At 36.5% G+C, this 9,658-nt stretch overlaps 1 non-coding gene across 1 annotated transcript; it reads right to left on the bottom strand.

The window, feature by feature from the left end:
• Positions 1-5,797: 5,797 nt before the first annotated feature.
• On the bottom strand, positions 5,798-5,903 carry LOC140851874 (small nucleolar RNA R71). Its single transcript, XR_012134631.1, has one exon. It is a non-coding gene; the product is annotated as a small nucleolar RNA R71 (small nucleolar RNA).
• Positions 5,904-9,658: the final 3,755 nt, after the last annotated feature.

The raw sequence follows: 9,658 nt of genomic DNA, 5'->3' as shown, positions 1-9,658 counted from the left end.
AGTTGACTCATGGCTAAAAGGGCTGAATGGCATGCGAAAATTTTGGCTGGCACACTCTGTGAGTCGATCCCATGAGTCGACCCCTTGGCATGAGTCAATCCTATGAGTCGACCTCTACTGCTTTGCAGGCCAAAATTACAGAACAGTCATTTTCTGCTCTTTTCCATAGAGGTCGACCCCATGAGTCAACCCATGAGCATGAGTCGACCCTATGAGTCGACCCTTGTGACAGAAAATTTCTGCAATGGCTAGTTTTTAACCCTTTTCAATTGCATTTAATACTCATTTAATGTGCTCTAATGACTCTATTTCAGCCCAGATTACTCTCCACCATTATTTGAAGTTATATAAAGGGACTTAAAGGAGAAAATCAGATATAAGAGAAAGGTTTTGGAAAGGTTCTTCAAGCATTCACTTCAACCCTAAGTAAGAGCCCTCTTGAAGTTAAAGAAGCTTTCATTTCAAGTTCACCAACCCCTCAAGAGCTCATTCAAGTCTCCAACCACCTTGAGAAAATTAGAAAGAGCTTTCTTCTAATTGTGTAAAGTATATTTAAAGTATTATTTGCTCATTAAAGGAGCTACATCTATACTTTTATATGATTAACTCCTATACTCTATTTTTGAGTTGTTTATTTTGTTTTGGAAGGAATCCAAAACGTGAAAAGGTTGATCCAAACCTTGAATCGGATTGTATTGGGTTGGCTTGTACCCAGAAAATAAGTGTTCTAGCTTGGGATAGCTAGAGTCAGAGGTTTTAATATTGTATTCAAGTTGAATACAATTTAGTGGATTTAAATTCTCAAGTAGGAGCTTGGGGAGTAGATGTAGGTGCAAAGTTGGCATCGAACCACTGTAAATCTTCTTGTTTGTGTTGTGCTTACTTGCTCTCCTTTTAAATTTTTTTATCCTCTTGCATTCTTGCATCCAACTTCCACACCTTGCATAAATTACACTCTCCATACTTATCTTGCTCATTGTTAAATAATCTTCATAGTTGTAAGTTAAGTTTAAATTTTTAAAAACCCAATTCACCCCCCTCCTCTTGGGTTGCATAGCTGGACAACAAGTGATATCAGAGCTCGGTGCTCTAGCCCTACTTTGATTTAACCATCAAAGAGCTAAAGATCTATGGCAACTCAAGTTGGCACTTCTCTAGCCGAGGGGCAGTCCACAAACCGACCTTCACTTTTCAATGGGTCAAACTATACCTATTGGAAAGCTTGGATGAAAATCTTTATTCAAGCTCTTGACTATGATATGTGGAGTATCATAGTAAATGGATTACACACACCCACTAAATTAATTGATGGTGTGGAATCAACCAAACTTGAAAAAGAATGGGATGAGGTTGATAAGAAAATGGCTCAACTAAATGCTAAAGCTATGAATATTTTATATTTTGCTCTAGATGCTAATGAATTCAATCATATTTCAACATGTATGTCTGCTAAAAAAATATGAGATAGATTAGAAGTAACTCATGAAGGAACTAATCAAGTGAAGGAATCCAAAATTAACATGCTCGTAGATAAATATGAACTTTTTAAAATGGAGTATGATGAATCTATAACTGAAATGTTTACTCATTTTACTGATATTATAAATGATCTAAAAAGTCTTAGTAAGTCTTATTCTAACAGTGATCTCGTGAGAAAGATTCTTAGGTCCTTACCAAGAACTTGGAAAGCCAAAGTGACCGCTATCCAATAAGCCAAAGATCTGAACATCCTATCCTTGGAAGAGCTTCTAGGATCACTGATGACACATGAGCTGAGCATGAAACAACTCAAGAAGAAGAAGTCAAAAGAAGAGGACAATCACCCTCAAATCTATGGCTCAACTTGATGAAGAAACTAATGATACAAAAAATGAAAAGCATGATGAAAAAATGGCTCTCATTACTAGAAGGTTTAAGAAGTTTTTGAGAAAAATGAAATAAGGAATGAGGAAGAGGCTACCCACAAAAGGGAAACATAACAAAGAAAAGGATAAAGACCAACCCCTTATTTGCTACGAATGCAAGAAACTGGGACACTTTAAGTCTGAATGCCCACAACTGAAGAAGGGTCTCAAGAAGTACAAGAAGAAGGCCATGATGGCTATTTGGAGTGAAAGTGATGAGTCAAGCTCCGAAGAAGAAGACTCAAATGAACAAGCCAACCTGTGCCTTATGGCACATGAAAATGAGATAAATTCTACAACTCCTACTGACTTTACCTTTGAAGAACTTCATGAAGTTTTTTATGATTTAATTGATGAACTAAAGAAGCTAGGGGTAAAGAATAAAGAGTTAAAATCAAAGAATCAATCTTTACAGAAACAAAATGAGAGTATTTCAAATGAAAAATCTACCCTGTTTCAAGAAAATCTGAATTTAAAGAATGAAATTGCCAAGCTAAAATCAATAGTTAAAAAATTCACCTTAAGTTTTAATAAACTTAATATGATTCTTGAAAATCAAAAGGCCATTTATGATAAGGCTGGACTTGGTTACAACCCCTTAAAGAAACAAAAATTTTTAAAAAATATCTATGTAAACTCTTCAAACAACAAGTTCTCAAACATTGCTTGCTTCAAATATGGTAGAATAGGTCACAAGTCATACACTTGTCTCTCTAACAAATCCATAAATTCTAATGTAAAGAAAATATGGGTTCCAAAAGGAACCATTGTGACTAACCAAAAAGGACCCAAGAAAGTTTGGGTACCTAAAGTAAAAACTTGACTTTTGCTTGTAGGTGTGTCTAGCATCCCAAAGAGCAAATCGAAAATGGTATCTTGATAGTAGATGCTCGAGACACATGACTGGTGATGAATCCCAATTCATCACACTTGATGCTAAAAATGGAGGGATGGTCACCTTTGGAGACAATGGCAAAGGAAAGATCATCGGTATAGGTAACATTGGTATCACTCCCTCCAAGTATATTAAAAATATTTTATTAGTAGATGGTTTAAAATATAATCTATTAAGCATCAATCAATTTTGTGATAAAGGATACAAAGTTATTTTTGAATCCTCTGTTCGCATTGTAACTAGTCCTATTAATGAAGGCATTAAATTTGTTGGGCATAGACGTGGTAATGTTTATATGGTAGATTTGAATGATCTATTCAAAATAAACATGCAATGCCTAGTATCCTTGAATGCCAAGATTAATGAGACTAGTTGGCTTTGGCATCATAGGCTTGCACATATTAGCATGCATTCACTTTCAAAACTCATTAAGAAGGAATTGGTTATCGGTTTATGATAAACACTTAATTTAAGTCATTTAAAGCAAAAAATTATATTTAATTTATTTTATTTATTAAGAATTTGATACTTCTTTTTATATTTTACAGGAAAGGTGATCACCGATACAAAGAATCCGATTCATAGATCAAAAAGACTCAAGTTTGAAAAAAATTAGACTTAAAATAAAATTTAAATAAAAGAAGGATGCATACAGTATTATAAAAAATGAAAATACTATGCAAGGAATCCAAAAAGGATATAGACATCATTGTAAAGAAATAAAAGTTTCTTTTTGGAATAAAAAAGGAGCGTTCACGCGACAGGGGTTCACGCGACAGCATTCACGCGGCATGGACATGTGGGCGGGCGTGCGGCATCGGACGCGTGAGGCAGCACGGGCGAGTAGGTTCGCAAGGCAGTGCAAGCGCGAGGCGCAGCGGGTTCGTGGGGGACAGACGGACGTTCGTGGATCTAAAAATTAAAGGAAAAAAAGATAATATTTAGAAATACTTCAAGAGGAAGAATTTATATTTTTTTTATTTGCTTGTGATCTTTTCATCTCATCCATCCATCTTTTAGTATTTAGTATTTTCTTTAGTCCCACATCGAAAAATCATGTAAAACTCCTCCCTCCTAACACCTATAAAAAGACTTTTGTACTCCCATTGGAGGGGGAGCCCAGAAATTCTTCTAGAGCCTTACATAAAGGAATAGAAAGGGACTAATCCATGAGCAGCTAGGCTAGCAGTCTCGGGAGTGGAGAAGAAATTTTGTAACGACATAGAGCGGGTTTATTGTTCTAAATTTTTTTGTATTTCTTTATATGCAATAAAGATTATGCTTTTTATTGAAATCATCATGAGTTCTTTATTTACTCTCTTTCATATGCTTTTATTTATGCTTTCCTGTTAGATTAATATTAGGAATAACTTTTACTTTTCAGAGATACACCGTGATCTACGGGTACGGAGCGTGCCGAAGAAAGAAGAGTTGTTTACCTAGTACTTTCTGAAGATGCACCGTGATCTACGGGTACGGGGTGTGCCGAGGAAAGATAGATATTTTTTCTAAGATTAATCATATTTATTTAATTAAAAAAAAGATACAACTCTACTAGTGCAAAATTAATTCAAAACTCTCGAGCTCTTTATTTTCTAATTACATCAATTTTAAGATAATTTATTTTCTAAATCAAAACAATACTTCTGTCTTTTAATCTCAACTTAGCCCAAGGTCCCCGAGGATATGATCTCGACTCATCCTACCTACATAGTGAGTAGAGTTATTTTTGGTGCTATCAACGACTACGCATCAAATTTTGGCACCATTGTCGGGAACCTTGACACGGTTGAATTAAAAAAAAAAAAGCCACTGATATTTCATAACACTTAACTAAAATAGTGTAATCTCAAATATAAAAATTTCTAACTTGATTGGACACCTTGTTTCTTTGCATCTCATCTCCATAATTAATCTTAAGGGTAATAACCCATTAATCAGATAAGGTGGGGATTTGATCACCTTTCCTTGGCCCAAAAATCATAACCTTCATTCTGCATTAAACCAAGCCTTAATTTTAAAATCAAATAGACGTCAGCCCTAGGAATTTTGAGCTCAATAGGATAAGAAAGCTCTAGAGTTGAACCAAGTGTGGATTGGTTAATTGCTCGGTATCTAAGGCAAGTGGTTAAAGAAAGTGGTTTTCAATTGGTTCCGTTGACTGACCTGGCTAACTCAATTGGTGTCTAAGAAAAGCAACGAGCAGAGAACCTCCCACATCTTATGCTTACCTGACAGAGTCAGTTAGTTAGTCTTGAGCTTGGAGTGCTCAAAGGCGGTCTTAGAAGTTAGGAGCTGTCTAGATCTAAGTTAACCTTAGGATAGAGAGTCTATGCTTGTTTAAGTTGATTGCAATTAACATCTAAACATTAACTAATTTCTCCCTTTTCATAGATTTAAAATTCTTAGGTTCTTCTCTTTAGATTTTCTTCATTCTTTTCTCACTTTATTATAAATATATATATATATATATTATAAAAACTAAAATTTTTTGTGTTTGCTCTAAAGTATAATTGTAAGGTATATGCTTGGCCGTAGATCGTTACGACCAAAAATCCAACCTTTTGATCCAGAAATAGAAAGAACCTTTAGAGCCAACAAACATAAAAATATGGACCGAAATCAGGGGAATGATCTACCCAGGCAATTAAAGGAGTACTTTACTCCTTCCACATATACCTACTCTCCTTGTATTCAAGTGCCCCCTGTGGAGGCCACTCAATATGAAATTAAGTCCAGTATAATCCAAATGTTACCTTCATTTTATGGACTTAGTAATGAGGATCCTTATAAACATCTTGAAGAATTTCTTGAGATATGCTCAACTGTCAAAATTCACAACTTCTCCGATGATGCTCTTAGGTTAAAATTATTCTCTTTCTCACTTAAGGACAAAGCCAAATACTAGCTACATACTTTGGATTTCATGACTATATCAACCTGGGACCAGCTGCAAGGAGAGTTTCTCAAGAAATATTTTCTCATAGGAAAAATTAATCAAATAAGAAAAGCCATAACTAGTTTTTCTCAATTAGATGGAGAAATATTTCATGAAATATGGGAGAGATTAAAGGACCTTATTAGAAAATATCCCCACCATGCTGTACCCAAGTGGCAGTTAATCCAATATTTTTATGATGGGCTATTTGAAAGACATCGACAAATGTTCGATGCATCATACGGTGGGACATTCATGCTGAAAAGTGAGGATGAGGCATGGCAACTGTTTGAAATTTTAAGTGAAAATTTATTACATCATATGTTTGCCTCTATTAGAGATAAACCTATGTTAAACCCAAAGAGAGGTGGAATATATGAAGTAGGAAATGCCATAGATATCCATCATAAAGTAGATGAATTATCCCAAAAGTTAGATCGATTATTAAGTATAGGACAGTCACCTTCTCCATCCCGTCAGATACAAGATATATGTGCATTGTGTTCGAGCCCCACTCATTGTGTGCATGATTGTCCGGTTGTACCATAATTTTTTGAACATGTACAAGAACAAGTCCATCAAGCCCAAACTACTCATAGACCAGCGAACAACCCCTATTCTAGTACGTATAATCCGGGATGGAGAAACCATCTGAATTTCTCATGAAAATCACAACCAGTAGTTCCTTCGATGCAACAAAGATCAGGTTACCCAGATGTAACTTTTAGGCATCCATCCCAGCCACAATACCAGAACCCTCCTCAACCCACTCCGAGTACTCATAGCTCGACTTTTGAAGAAAAAGTACTGCAAGCACTTAAAGGACTAGAAATGAATACCCAACTCCTTCACTCCCATACGCAATCAATAGCAAAGCTAGAGACCCAGATAGGTCAGCTAGCAACAGCTTTCAGTAGGAGGGAAGAAGGCAAATTACCTAGTCAGCCTATTAATAACCCAAAAGGTCAGTACATGGCTGAAAGCTCCATTGCTCATGAAATTTTTTTCGAACATGCCAAATCGATCATGACCCTTGAAGCGGAAAAATCTTAAATCAACTTGAAGCAATCCAACAACAAGAGCAACCAATTCCAGCTACAACAGAAAAGAAAAAATTTGAAGAGAGGAAAGAACCTGTTAACCCAGCACCTGCACCTAAAGCTCCATTTCCCAGTGCTTTAGAATCCTCTCTGCCTCTTGATAAGAAGGGTATAAAAATGAATGAAATGTTGGAACTATTTAAACAGGTCCCGATAAACTTACCTCTTCTCGATGCCATTAAGCAAGTTCCGACCTATGCCAAATTTCTAAAGGACCTGTGTACACAGAAACGAAAATCAAAGGCACAAATATCAAGAAAAATCCACCTAACTGAGCAGGCCAGCTCAGTTTTCCAGCAAATTGCCCCACCCAAACTGAAAGATCCAGGTACCCCAATTATTTCTTGTGTCATAGGGAACCTCACGATTAAGAAGACATTATTAGATTTGGGTGCAAGTGTCAACCTTCTCTCGAGCTCTGTATATAACCTATTTAGATTTGGAGAGTTAAAACCCATGACAGTGACCTTACAACTAGTAGACTGATCCATTAAGGTACCTCGTGGAATGCTGGAAGATGTATTGGTGAAAGTAGATGAATTTTACTTTCCTGTTGACATTCTTGTGCTGGATATGGAATCTGACAGCAACCCCAACCAAATACCAATCATCCTAGGTAGACCCTTCTTAGCAACCGCTAATACTTGTATAAATTGTAGGACCAGAGTTATGGATGTGTCTTTCGAAAATAAGAAGCTAAGGTTGAATATTTTCAATGCATCTTTGGGACCACCTGTGTACGACCATAATGAGATCAACTTGTTAGAGGAAGTTATAGAAGATAAAGCTCCTACCTTGCTCAACTCAGATCCTTTACAGGCATGCCTAACACATTTTGGAATGGATAATTTTGATATTGATGGATACACTGAAGAAATACATGCTTTGCTAGAACCTCCCAATTTTAGCACCAATCCCCCTTGGACTGTAAAGTACGAGCAATTACCAATTCAATCAGGCCCTCTGGTACCATCCTTAGAAGCACCGCCTACTCTAGAGCTAAAGCCTCTTCCTGCCATATTGAAATATTCATTTCTTGGATCCAATGATACCCTTCCAGTGATCATTACGTCTGACCTAACCAACGATCAGGAAGATAAACTTGTCGGGGTACTCAAAAAGCATAAAGAGGCTATAGGGTGGTCAATTGCCGATTTGAAGGGTATAGATCCTTCTATTTGCATGCATCATATTCACTGTGAGGTTGAGGCAAAACCACATAGGGACATGCAACGAAGATTGAATCTGAATATGCGGGAAGTCATGAAAAAGAAAGTAGTGAAATGGCTAGATGCTAGAATTATCTACCCAATTTCAGATAGCCAGTGGGTTAGTCCAACCCAAGTAGTACCTAAGAAGTCAGGTATTACCATAATAGAGAATGATGAGGGTGAGTTAATTTCTACTCGTGCAACAACTGGTTGGCGAGTATGTGTGAACTACCGAAAGCTGAATGCCGTTACTAGGAAAGATCATTTTCCTTTGCCTTTTATTGACCAAATTTTAGAACGGCTAGCAAGATAAAGTTTCTTCTATTTTCTAGATGGATATTCAGGATATAACCAGATCCTGATATTTCATGCTGATCAAGAAAAGACTACCTTCACATGCCCTTAAGGAATATTTTCATTTAGACGTATGCCATTCGGTCTCTGCAATGCACCAGTCACTTTTCAACGGTGCATTTTGGCCATCTTTTCTGATATGGTCGATAAATTTTTAGAGGTCTTCATGGATGATTTTTCAATATTTGGCTCTACCTTTGATGATTGTCTTCAGAACCTAACCAAGATTCTTCAACGATGTATAGAGACAAATTTGGTTTTAAGTTGGGAGAAGAGCCATTTTATGGTTCGTGAAGGAATCGTGCTTGAACATATTGTATCCAAGCGGGAGATTGAAGTAGATAAAGCAAAGGTTGAAGTAATCTTGAAATTGCCTCCCCCAACCTCGGTTAAACAAGTGCGATCCTTCTTAGGCTACGCAGGTTTCTATAGGCGCTTCATTAAGGATTTCAGCAAGATCTCATGACCCTTGTGCAACTTACTTACTAAGAAAAATTTTTTTGATTTTAATGAAGATTGCCTAACCGCTTACAATAAACTCAGAACTGCCTTAACCATTGCACCAATCATAAAATCTCTGGATTGGACCCTACCATTTGAAATCATGTGTGATGCTTCTGATTATGCTGTAGGGGCAGTACTTGGACAAAGATTTAATCAAAAACTGCATGTAATTTATTATGCAAGTAAAACTCTTTCAGATGCTTAATTGAATTACACCACGACTGAAAAGGAGTTACTCACTATTGTGTTTACCCTAGATAAATTTAGATCATACCTTTTGGGCTCCAAGGTCCTAGTATACTCTGATCATGCAGCACTGAAACATCTGCTATCCAAAAAAGATACAAAACCTAGGCTGATTAGATGGATCTTTTTATTACAAGAATTTGATTTAGAAATTTTAGACAAAAAAGGCTCCGAAAATTTGGTAGCAGATCATATTTCTAGGATCCTGATAGAACACAATAAAAAAATGATTAGAGATAGGTTTCTGGATGAACAACTCTTTTCAATGTCTTCCATTGGTCTTCCCTTGTTCGCTCATATAGTCAATTACTTGGCAGTGGGACAAATACCATCATATTGGACCCAACAAGAGAAAAATAGATTTTTCTCCCAAGTAAAGTACTATTTCTGGGAAGAACCAGAGCTGTTCAAATATTATCCAGATCAAGTAATCCGACGTTGTGTCCCTAAGTGTGAAGTCCAAAGTATTCTTAACTTCTGCCACTCACTAGCATGTGGGGGACATT

Source organism: Elaeis guineensis, chromosome 9 (genome assembly GCF_000442705.2).
Source record: "Elaeis guineensis isolate ETL-2024a chromosome 9, EG11, whole genome shotgun sequence".
NCBI lineage: Eukaryota > Viridiplantae > Streptophyta > Magnoliopsida > Arecales > Arecaceae > Elaeis > Elaeis guineensis.
Note: the sequence above shows the minus strand (reverse complement) of the source record. Positions and strands in the feature narration are given on the sequence as shown.